The sequence below is a fragment of the Manis javanica genome, chromosome X, assembly GCF_040802235.1.
Source record: "Manis javanica isolate MJ-LG chromosome X, MJ_LKY, whole genome shotgun sequence".
Classification (NCBI taxonomy): domain Eukaryota; kingdom Metazoa; phylum Chordata; class Mammalia; order Pholidota; family Manidae; genus Manis; species Manis javanica.
This window is the reverse complement of record NC_133174.1, coordinates 132,742,668-132,754,116: the sequence shown is the minus strand read 5'-3', so window position 1 is coordinate 132,754,116 and position 11,449 is coordinate 132,742,668. Positions and strand designations below refer to the sequence as shown.

At 39.4% G+C, this 11,449-nt stretch overlaps 1 pseudogene; it reads right to left on the bottom strand.

Annotated features, from left to right (window-relative positions):
- Positions 1 to 319: 319 nt before the first annotated feature.
- Positions 320 to 8,285, bottom strand: LOC108393058 (PC4 and SFRS1-interacting protein pseudogene; annotated as a pseudogene).
- Between the last annotated feature and the right edge of the window lie 3,164 nt (positions 8,286 to 11,449).

The window sequence follows — 11,449 nt, the reverse complement described above, 5'->3', positions numbered from 1 at the left end:
CATTGAATTATCTAGTCATACAAAAAGGTATACAGACCACACGTTACAAAGCAGCAGGATAATGTAGCACAATGTAGACTGAGATAAAAATTAACTTGATAAAAGGAGAGAGTAGTTGTATAGAAGTAACATTTTTATCTATCATAAAAATGTATGACTTCTACAAAACCCACACAGTGAAAAGACAGTCTGATAAATCCAAGATTTGTAAAAACTGTGCACAAAACCCACAGTATCTGGGAAAAAAGGAAAGGTTTATACAAGTAGCAATGTTTAAACAAAGATAAAGGGATTACTTCTCCCTCAAAACAAGTTTTAAACATCAAAACCTAAGCTTATAAAAATGTAAAACTTTCTGCAATCTAAGTATTTCAAGTGAAAACCATTAGAAACTTCTCAAATGTTCTTTGTATTCCAGGTATGTCAACCTAGTTATCTAGTGTAGAATCCTTCAGAGATATTTCAGTCTCTCTCTCTTCACTGGATGGCTTTTTCTTGCTGCTGGCCTCGTGGCTGCTTTGCCTTCTTCACTGCTGTCTCCATTATGCTGTGGTTGGTTCATGTCCTGGGCATCAGACCCACCATTTAGAGTCTTTGAACCTGTTTGTTCCTTCTCTAGCTTTTTGTTTGGCCCTTTCTTCCCATGATCTTTGGTTTTATTCGCTTCCTCATGCTGTCTCTGTTCAGCAAGAGATTTATTCAGCACTTGTGTGATCACAGAGTCTCCTTCACCAACCAAAAACAAGTTCTTAAACTTGTTATACAACATGGTAGACTTTTCCATGATAAGCTGACTAACTTTGAATCGCCATATATTTTTTCAGTGTTGTGATCATCTCTGTATGTTTCTGAGCTTACTGCATTGTGACCTGAAATGAAGCAAGTTCATCCAAGGCCTCAATACATCTGTTCACATCAAGATTATCAATTTTGAGGGAATTTTTAATTTCAGCATGTATCCCTTGAAGACGAGAATCCATTGACGTTTAACAGTAGATAGTCTGTAGTCACAAGATTTTGGAGCACTGCAACTTGCACTTCTCCTAATTCTTGGTTGAGTTCTGACAGTATAGATCCAGTCAAATTTGTTGTTTTACTGTATGCACAGGCCAGCTTAGATATCTCCTTCTTCATTCCAATGGCAAGTCCAGGAACCGGTGGGATGAGTGCAGCTACAACTGCAACAGCACAAGGATCTTTGTTGAAGTTTTTTTGATGGTCATCTTCTGGAATGACTCTTCCAGAGAATGTTGATGTTGGAAGTTCTTCTTCATATCATATCTTAATTCGTTTTCTGGGTAGCCAAATTAGGCTTTGATCCTCTGTATAAACACAAACCCTTTGCCCACACTTTGATATGCCTTTATATCATTGTGAAGAACTTATTGGAGATCAACACACAGGAACTGCTTTTTTTATTTTAAGAGAAAGGAATATTATCAGAAAAATGTACTACCATAGCTGATCATCTGACACCCTTTAAGTGATCAAAATTAAGGATATTTAAAGCATGCATTAATCATTGATTTAGTTAGTTTTATCCTATCAGGGAGTAATCCCCCTTTTCTTTCTTTTATTTATTTTTTGTTATCATTAATCTACAAATACATGAAGAATATTATGTTTGCTAGGCTCTGCTCTATACCAGGTCCCCCCACAAACCCCTTTATTGTCACTGTCCATCAGCATAGCAAAATGTTGTAGAATCACTACTTGTCTTCTCTGTGTTTTACAGCCCCCCCTTTCTCCCACACCCCCCATTATGCATGCTAATCATAATGCCCTCTTTCTTCTTCCCCGCCCTTATCCCTCCCTACCCACACATCCTCCCCAGTCCCTTTCACTTTGGTACCTATTAGTGCATTCTTGGGTTCTGTGATTCTGCTGCTGTTTTGTTCCTTCAGTTTTTCCTTTGTTCTTATACTCCACAGATGAGTGAAATCATTTGGTATTTCTCTTTCTCCGCTTGGCTTATTTCACTGAGCATAATACCCTCTAGCTCCATCCATGTTGTTGCAAATGGTAGGGTTTGTTTTCTTCTTATGGCTGAGTAATATTCCATTGTGTGTATGTACCACATCTTCTTTATCCATTCATCTACTGATGGACACTTAGGTTGCTTCCAATTCTTGGCTATTGTAAATAGTGCTGTGATAAACATAGGGGTTTATCTGTCTTTTTCAAACTTGAGTGCTGCGTTCTTCCGGTAAATTCCTAGGAGGGGAATTCCTGGGTCAAATGGTAGGTCTGTTTTGAGCATTTTGATGAACCTCCATACTGCTTTCCACAATGGTTGAACTAATTTACATTCCCATCAGCAGTGTAGGAGGGTTCCCCTTTCTCCACAATATCGCCAACATTTGTTGTTGTTTGTCTTTTGGATGGTAGCTATTCTTACTGGTGTGAGGTGATATCTCATTGTAGTTTTAATTTGCATTTCTCTGATAATTAGCGATGTGGAGCATCTTTTCATGTGTCTGTTGGCCATCTGTATTTCTTTTTTGGAGAACTGTCTGTTCAGTTCCTCTGCCCATTTTTTAATTGGATTATTTGTTTTTTGTTTGTTGAGGTGGATGAGCTCTTTATATATTTTGGACGTCAAGCCTTTATCGGATCTGTCATTTACAAATATATTCTCCCATACTGTAGGGTACCTTTTTGTTCTATTGATGGTGTCTTTTGCTGTACAGAAGCTTTTCAGCTTAATATAGTACCACTTGTTCATTATTGCTGTTGTTTTCCTTGCCCAGGGAGATATGTTCATGAAGAGGTCACTCATGTTTATGTCTAAGAGGTTTTTGCCTATGTTTTTTCTAAGAGTTTTATGGTTTCATGACTTACATTCAGGTCTTTGATCCATTTTGAATTTACTTTTGTGTATGGTGTTAGACAATGGTCCAATTTCATTCTCCTACATGTAGCTGTCCAGTTCTGCCAGCACTGTCTGTTGAAGAGACGAGACTGTCATTTCTCCATTGTATGTCCATGGCTCCTTTATCAAATATTAATTGACCATATATGTTTGGGTTAATGTCTGGAGTTTCTAATCTGTTCCACTGGTCTGTGGTTCTGTTCCTGTGCCAGTACCAAATTGTCTTGATTACTATGGCTTTGTAGTAGAGCTTGAAGTTGGGGAGTGAGATCCCCCCTACTTTATTCTTCTTTCTCAGGATTCCTATGGCTATTCGGGGTCTTTGGTGTTTCCATATGAATTTTTGAATTATTTGTTCCAGTTCATTGAAGAATGTTGCTGGTAATTTGATAGGGATTGCATCAAATCTGTATATTACTTTGGGCAGGATGGCCATTTTGATGATATTAATTCTTCCTAGCCACGAGCATGGGATGAGTTTCCATGTGTTACTGTCCCCTTTAATTTCTCTTAAGAGTGACTTGTAGTTTTCAGGGTATAGGTCTTTCACTTCTTTGGTTAGGTTTATTCCTAGGTATTTTATTCTTTTTGATTCAATTGTGAATGGAATTGTTTTCCTGATTTCTCTTTCTATTGGTTCATTGTTAGTATATAGGAAAGCCACAGATTTCTGTGTGTTAATTTTGTATCCATGGCTAGGACCTCCAGTACTATGTTAAATAACAGTGTGGAGAGTGGGCATCCCTGTCTTGTTCCCGATCTCAGAGGAAAAGCTTTCAGCTTCTCGCTGTTCAGTATAATGTTGACTGTGGGTTTATCATATATGGCCTTTATTATGTTGTGGTACTTGCCCCCTATACCCATTTTGCTGAGAGTTTTTATCATGAATGGATGTTGAATTTTGTCAAATGCTTTTTCAGCATCTATGGAGATGATCATGTGGTTTTTGTCTTTCTTTTTGTTGATGTGGTGGATGATGTTAATGGATTTTCCAATGTTGTACCATCCTTGCATCCCTGGTATGAATCCCACTTGGTCATGGTGTATGATCCTTTTGATATATTTTTGAATTCAGTTTGCTAATATTTTATTGAGTACTTTTGTGTCTACATTCATCAGGGATATTGGTCTGTAATTTTCTTTTTTTGTGGGGTCTTTGCCTGGTTTTGGTATTAGGGTGATATTGGCTTCATAGAATGAGTTTGGGAGTATTCCCTTCTCTTCTATTTTTTGGAAAACTTTAAAGAGAATGGGTATTATGTCTTCTCTGTGTGTCTGATAAAATTCTGAGGTAAATCCGTCCAGCCCGGGGGTTTTGTTCTTGGGTAGTTTTTTGATTACCGTTTCAATTTCTTTGCTCATAATTGGTTTGTTTAACTTTTGTGTTTCTTCCTTGGTCAGTCTTGGAAGGTTGTATTTTTCTAGGAAGTTGTCCATTTCTTCTAGGTTTTCCAGCTTGTTGGCATATAGGTTTTCATAGTAGTCTTTAATAATTCTGTGTATTTCTGTGGAGTCTGTCATGATTTTTCCATTCTCATTTCTGATTCTGTTGATTTGTGTTGATTCTCTTTTTCTCTTAATAAGTTTGGCTAGAGGCTTATCTATTTTGTTTATTTTCTCAAAGAACCAGCTCTTGGTTTCATTGATTTTTGCTATTCTTTTATTCTTCTCAATTTTGTTTATTTCTTCCCTGATCTTTATTATGTCCCTCCTTCTGCTGACTTTAGGCCGCATATGTTCTTCTTTTTCCATTTTCGTTAATTGTGATGTTAGGCTATTCATTTGGGATTGTTCTTCCTTCTTTAAATATGCCTGGATTGCTATGTACTTTACTCTTAAGACTGCTTTTGCTACGTCCCACAGAAGTTGGGGCTTGTGTTGTTGTTGTCATTTGTTTCCATATATTCCTTGATCTCTATTTTAATTTGTTCTTTGATCCATTGATTATTTAGGAGTATGTTGTTAAGCCTCCATGTGTTTGTGACTCTTTTTGTTTTCTTTGTAGAATTTATTTCTAGTTTTATACCTTTGTGGTCTGAAAAATTGGTTGGTAGAATTTCAAAATTTTGGAATTTTTTGAGGCTCTTTTTGTGGGCAGGTATGTGATCTATTCTGGAGAATGTTCCATGTGCACTTGAGAAGAATGTATATCCTGTTGCTTTTGGATGTAGAGTTCTATAGATGTCTATTAGATCCATCTGTTCTACTGTGTTGTTCAGTGCCTCCGTGTCCTTACTTATTTTTTGCCCATTTGATCTATCCTTTGTGGTGAGTGGTGTGTTGAATTCTCCTAAAATGAATGCATTGCAGTCTATTTCCCCCTTTAGTTCTGTTAGTATTTGTTTCACATATGCTGGTGCTCCTGTGTTGGGTGCATATATATTTAGAATGGTTATATCCTCTTGTTGGACTGAGCCCTTTATCATTATGTAGTGTTCTTCTTTATCTCTTCTTACTTTCTTTGTTTTGAAGTCTATTTTTTCTGATATTAGTACTGCAACCCCTGCTCTCTTCTCTCTGTTGTTTGCCTGAAATATGTTTTTCCATCCCTTGACTTTTAGTCTGTGCATGTCTTTGGGTTTGAGGTGAGTTTCTTGTAAGTAGCATATAGATGGGTCTTGATTTTTCATCCATTTTATTACTCCGTGTCTTTTGATTGGTGCATTCAGTCCATTTGCATTTAGGGTGACTATTGAAAAATATGTACTTATGGCCATTGCAGGCTTTAAATTCGTGGTTACCAAAGGTTCAAGGTTAGCCTCTTTAGTATCTTACTGCCTAACTTAGCTCACTCATTGAGCTGTTATTTTCACTGTCTGGAGATTCTTTTCTTCTCTCCCTTCTTATTCCTCCTCCTCCATTCTTCATATGTTGTGGGTTTTGTTCTGTGCTCTTTTTAGGAGGGCTGACATCTAGAGCAGTCCTTGTAAGATGCCCTGTAGAGGTGGTTTGTGGGAGGCAAATTCCCTCAACTTTTGCTTGTCTGGGAATTGTTTAATCCCTCCATCATATTTAAATGATAATCGTGCTGGATACAGTATCCTTGGTTCAAGGCCCTTCTGTTTCATTGCATTAAATACATCATGCCATTCTCTTCTGGCCTGTAAGGTTTCTGTTGAGAAGTCTGATGATAGCCTGATGGGTTTCCTTTATAGGTGACCTTTTTCTCTCTAGCTGCCTTTAAAACTCTTTCCTTGTCCTTGATCTTTGCCATTTTAATTATTATGTTTCTTGGTGTTGTCCCCCTTGGTTCCTTTCTGTTGGGACTTCTGTGTATTTACATGGTCTGTTTGATTATTTCCTCCCCCAGTTTGGGGAAGTTTTCAGCAATTATTTCTTCAAAGACATTTTCTATCCCTTTTTCTCTCTCTTCTTCTTCTGGTACCCCTATAATATGGATATTGTTCCTTTTGGGTTGGTCACACAGTTCTCTTAATATTGTTTCATTTCTGGAGATCCTTTTATCTCTCTCTATGTGAGCGTCTATGCGTTCCTGTTCTCTGGTTTCTATTCCATCAATGGCCTCTTGCATCTTATCCATTGTGCTCATAAATCCTTCCAGGGTTTGCTTCACTTCTGCAATCTCCTTCCAGGCATGTGTAATCTCCCTCCGGACTTCATCCCTTAGGTCTTGCATATTTCTCTGCATCTCTGTCAGCATGTTTATGATTTTTATTTTGAATTCTTTTTCAGGAAGGCTAGTTAGGTCTATGTCCTTCTCAGGTGTTGACTCTGTGATCTTTGTCTGCCTGTAATTTTGCCTTTTCATGGTGATAGAGATAGTTTGCAGAGCTGGCAAGAGTGATGGCTGGAAGAACTTTCCTTCTTGTTGGTTTGTGGCCTTCTTCTCCTGGGAGAACAGTGACCCTAGTGGGTTGTGCTGGGCACCTGCATGCAGACAGGGCTTCTGATTCCTGCCCGGCTGCTATGGAGTTTATCTCCGCTGTTGCTGTGGGTCTGGCCTGGCTTGGGCTGCCGCTCCAAAATGGTGGAGCCCTGTTGGAGGGGGAGCGGCCGGGAGGCTATTTCTTTCCATAAGGGGCCTCCGTGCTCCCTGCTGCCCAGGGGGCTAGAGTGCCGAGAGATCCCCAGATTCCCTGCCTCTGGACGGAGTGTCTCGCCCTGTACCTTTAAGACTTCCAAAAAGCACTTGCCAAAACAAAACAAAACAAAATAAAAAACAAAAAAGCTGCTCTTTTTTCTTGTCCTCAGGTGCTGGCCTCAGGGACCCTCTCACTGGTCTTGCTGGCCTGTTTCCCTAGTATCCAGGACCCCATGCATGCACTGTGTCTGCGCTCTGGTCCGGATGGCTGGGGCTGGGTGTTCAGCAGTCCTACGCTCCCTCTCCCTCCCTCCTGACTCCTCTCCTACTGCCCGGAGCTGGGAGGAGGGGCGCTTGGGACCCGCTGGACCGGGGTTTGTATCTTACCCCCTTCGTGAGGCGCTGGGTTCTCGCAAGTGTGGATGTGGTCTGGATGTTGTCTTGTGTGCTCTGGTCTCTATTCTAGGAAGAGTTGTCTTAGTTATATTTTCATAGGTATATGTGGTTTTGGCCGGAGATTTCCGCTGCTCTACTCACGCCCCCATCTTGGCTCCGCCTCTCCCAAATTTTTCCTTTTTGATTCAACTTCTTTCTTTGCCTTTTTTTTTTTGTCTGGCTCTTTTCTTGGTTTATCTTCTTCCTTCTGGCCTTCTTCATCCTTTTTAAGCTGCTTTTTAGGCTGTTTTTCCTCTTGCCCCTTTTTCTTACTTTTGTCTTCTTCAGTTACCGTGTCACTCTCTGAAGGGCAGGACTGTTTTACCATTTTGGGTCTGCCTCTCGGTTTGGGAATCTTGACTTCTGCAGCTGCAGGTTGTCCTCTTTTCGGACTCATTTTTAGGTTAACAGATGCTGTTGCTGTCGTCACTACTCCTGCCTCCTTGGTTTCTACTTGTTTTTCTGCCTTTCTCTTTCTTCCACTTCTGGCAGCTTTTGGAGTGGTTATGTCACTTGATTTAGTCAAATCCTCATTGCTGGCTTTTTCTTCATGGTCAGTATCTTCCTTTGAAATACTTGTTTCTTTCTCCTCAACTTCAACATCATATGATGCATTTGATTGTTTAGTTGATGCCTGTTGACTTGAAAATTTCACTTTTGGATTGTTATCTATCTCCCATAAACCTTCATTAAAGCCTTTTTGTTTATTTGGTTTGCCATACTTTTCCTTATTTTCTGAGTAAGGAAATATGTCCTTTGGGCCTGAAAAAGCAGTTTCATGAGTTCCAGAAAAGAAAATGGGTAGTTTGTTTGTGGGCAGTTTTACAGCTCCATCTGGAACTTCATGTACTCGAGCTGGCCAATGAGGATAACCTTTCATCTTGGCGAAGATGAGGTCTCCAGGTTTGAAATTGTGAGTCATGTTTCAGGGGTGAGGCCAGGGTTCTGACGCACAGGGAGGTGGTGAGGCAGTTGGGACGGCCAGGGGATGCGGGAGGAAGGACGGAAGCCCAAACTCCCGGGGTGGCGGGAGGAGGAGGATGCCTCAGGGTGCCCTGACGTGCCTGCAGCAGAGAGCATGGGAGGCGGTTAAAGCTGGGAAACCCGCAGGGAGAGGCCGCACAGGGCAGGTGGGTGGGAGGTGGAGGTGGGAGTGAGGGAGAGCTGCCTCCAGCTCCCCCTCCACAGGTGCACGGCCTCCACAGCCCTGGGGTGATCCCTCCCAGCTCCTGCAGGTCCGCCGCCCGACGGCCGCCCGATGCACCTGGCATGTATCATTTTGAATCAGGGATTTTTGTTTTCTTCAGGTAAATTCCTAGAGGTAGAATTACTGGGTCATATGGTATGTCTATTTTTAGTTTTTTGAGGAACGTCTGTACTACTTTCAACAGTGGCTACACCAGTTTAAGTTCCTACCACCAGTGTAGGAGTGTTCCAATTTCTCCACATCCCTTATTTCTCGCCTTTGGGTAGTGGTCTATCTAATGGTGTGAGGTGTATCTCATTCTGGTTTTGAGCATGGGATGTGTTTCCATTTATTGGTTTCTTCCTTAATTTCTCTCATGAGTGTCTTATAGTTTTCAGAGTACAGGTCTTTCACCTCCTTGGTTATTTTCACCTCCTAAGGATTTTATTCTTTTTTAATGCAATAGTAAGTGGAGTTGTTTTCCTGATTTCTCTTTCTGCTATTTCATTGTTAGTATATAGGAATGCAACATATTTTTGTGTGTTAATTTTGTACCCTGCAACTTTGCTGAATCTAGTTATTAGTTCAAATAGTTTTTTTTTTGTGTGTAGAGTCTTTAGGGTTTTCTGTATATAGTATCATGTCATCTGCAAATAGTGACAGTTTTTCTTCTTTGTTTCCAATTTGGATGCCTTTTATCTCTATCTTGTCTGATGCCATGGCTAGGACTTCCATACTATGTTGAATAAAAGTGATAAGTGTCCATTCTTGTCATGTTCCTGGTCTTACAGGAAAAGCTCTCAGCTTTTTGCCATTCAGTATGATGTTAGCAGTAGGTTCATTGTATATGGCCTTTATTATGTTGAAGTACCTTCCCTCTATACCCATTTTGTTGAGAGTTTTTATCATTAATGGATACTGAATTTTGTAAAATGCTTTTTCAGCATCTATTAAGGTGATCATGTGGTTTTTATCCTTCTTTCTGTTAATGTGGTGTATGACTTTGATTGATTTATGATTATTGTACCAACCTTGCTGTATCCCTGTAATAAATCTCACTTGGTTGTGATGGATGATCCTTTTGATATATTTTTTAATTCAGTTTGCTAATATTTTGTTGAGGACTTTTGCATTTATGTTCATTGGGGATATTGGTCTATAATTTTCTTTTTTGTAGTGTCTTTGTCTAGTTTTGGTATTAGAGTGATGCTGGCCTCTTAGAATGACTTTAGAAATATTCCCCCCTCTTCTAATGTTTTGGTATACCTTAAGAAGGATGGGTACTAGCTCTTCTTTAAATGTTTGATAGAATTCAGTTGTGAAGCCATCTGGTTCTCCTGGACTTTTGTTTTCTGAGAGTTGTTTGATTACCAATTCAGTTTCATTGCTGGTAATTGGTTGTTCAGATTTTCTGTTTCTTGCTGGGTCAGTCTTGGAAGGTTGTATTTTTCTAGGAATTTATCCATTTCTTGTAGGTTGTCCAGCTAGTAGATTTTGTAAAAAAAATTTCTTGTCCACACTTTATAAATCCTCTGGGGCTAAGGTAGTGCTGAGCCCAATTTTGTGTATAGGTTCTGGTTCTGAAGGCTTGGAAGGTAGAGTTTGCTGCCATGTTTCACCTAATTCTTTGCTCAGAAATCTTTCAAACCCATCAAATATATGGTAGCTGGTCTCTAAGGATTTCTCTCATATGGGCACCACAGTGCCTACTTAAAATCATCAAACCAAAGTTACTTGTGGCATACAAGATTAGTAGACATGGCTTCTAATATACTTAGGTACAGAAAACAGAGGGATCATAGAACATTTTTTCTGGTGCATGTGTGATATAGGCTGGCTGTAGATGCATATGCATAGCGATTACATGCTTGGGAGTTTGGGTCCTCAAAGGTTGTTTTTTTTTTTTTTCATACCAGGCTATTTTTTTGTTAAGAGAAACACATTCTTTCTACAAAGAATCCAATGGAAGTAATGCATAAAATAGGCATAAGTTATGCTTTCTTTGACATGTAAAATTTCTTTATCCCCAAAGTAATTTTTCTTTTTTCTTAAGAAAGAATATGGTACTGATTTTGCTAATTCTTCCTCATTGTGTGTATTAAGGGATTCTGAGGGGAAAAAATTAAGCTTCCAGTAAAACCTGATTTAAAATGTCATTTAAAGATGGGAAGGTCCTGCTTACTGCATTATTAAATCTCTTCCTGCCTAATACTGGGAGCTGACAGAAACAATATTCTGTTTGTTCAGATTCAGAGAGGAAAGAGGTGGAAATTCAAGTACTTGCAGTTTCATATATACTAAGCTTCAGATTTTCTGTATTTTATCTTTCCTTTGTGAGTTACATGAGGAGAGATGCAGTAATAATAGAAGACAGTCTAGACTCACATGTTATCACTTATCACTTATAAATCTCATGGCTTATTTATGATTTTGAAACCTTCAACTTGATGTAAAAACAATTTTATTTTTCTAATTAATTTTCTCCCATGTTTGGTTATGAAGGGAAGCAGAATTTGCCACCCCCAAATAAGCTTTTTCTAATAAGAATTATTTTAGACCAATTATTTTTTAGGAAATAGCAGACATAGGAAAAGCACTGTAAACCAAAAAGTTACCCTTTGTAAGGGGCATTTGGCTGTATAAGGGAAATCCCCACTTGTAAGGGTGTCTCCCTCTATACCAGGAAGAAGGGCATGACTCAGTCTCTAGAAACTCTTATCAATGGAGAAGACAAGGACTTAAATCTGCATTACAGCCTTTACTGTGCTTTTCCTGGTCACCACTCATAACTGGTGTTCCCCCTCCACCTGTAACATCTTTTGTCTTTAGCTGGAGATGGTATTAAAAGTGAGGGCTTGGACCATTTCAAGGAGTTATTTTATTATCCTGGGTCTCTCCCATGTGTATAGGAGAT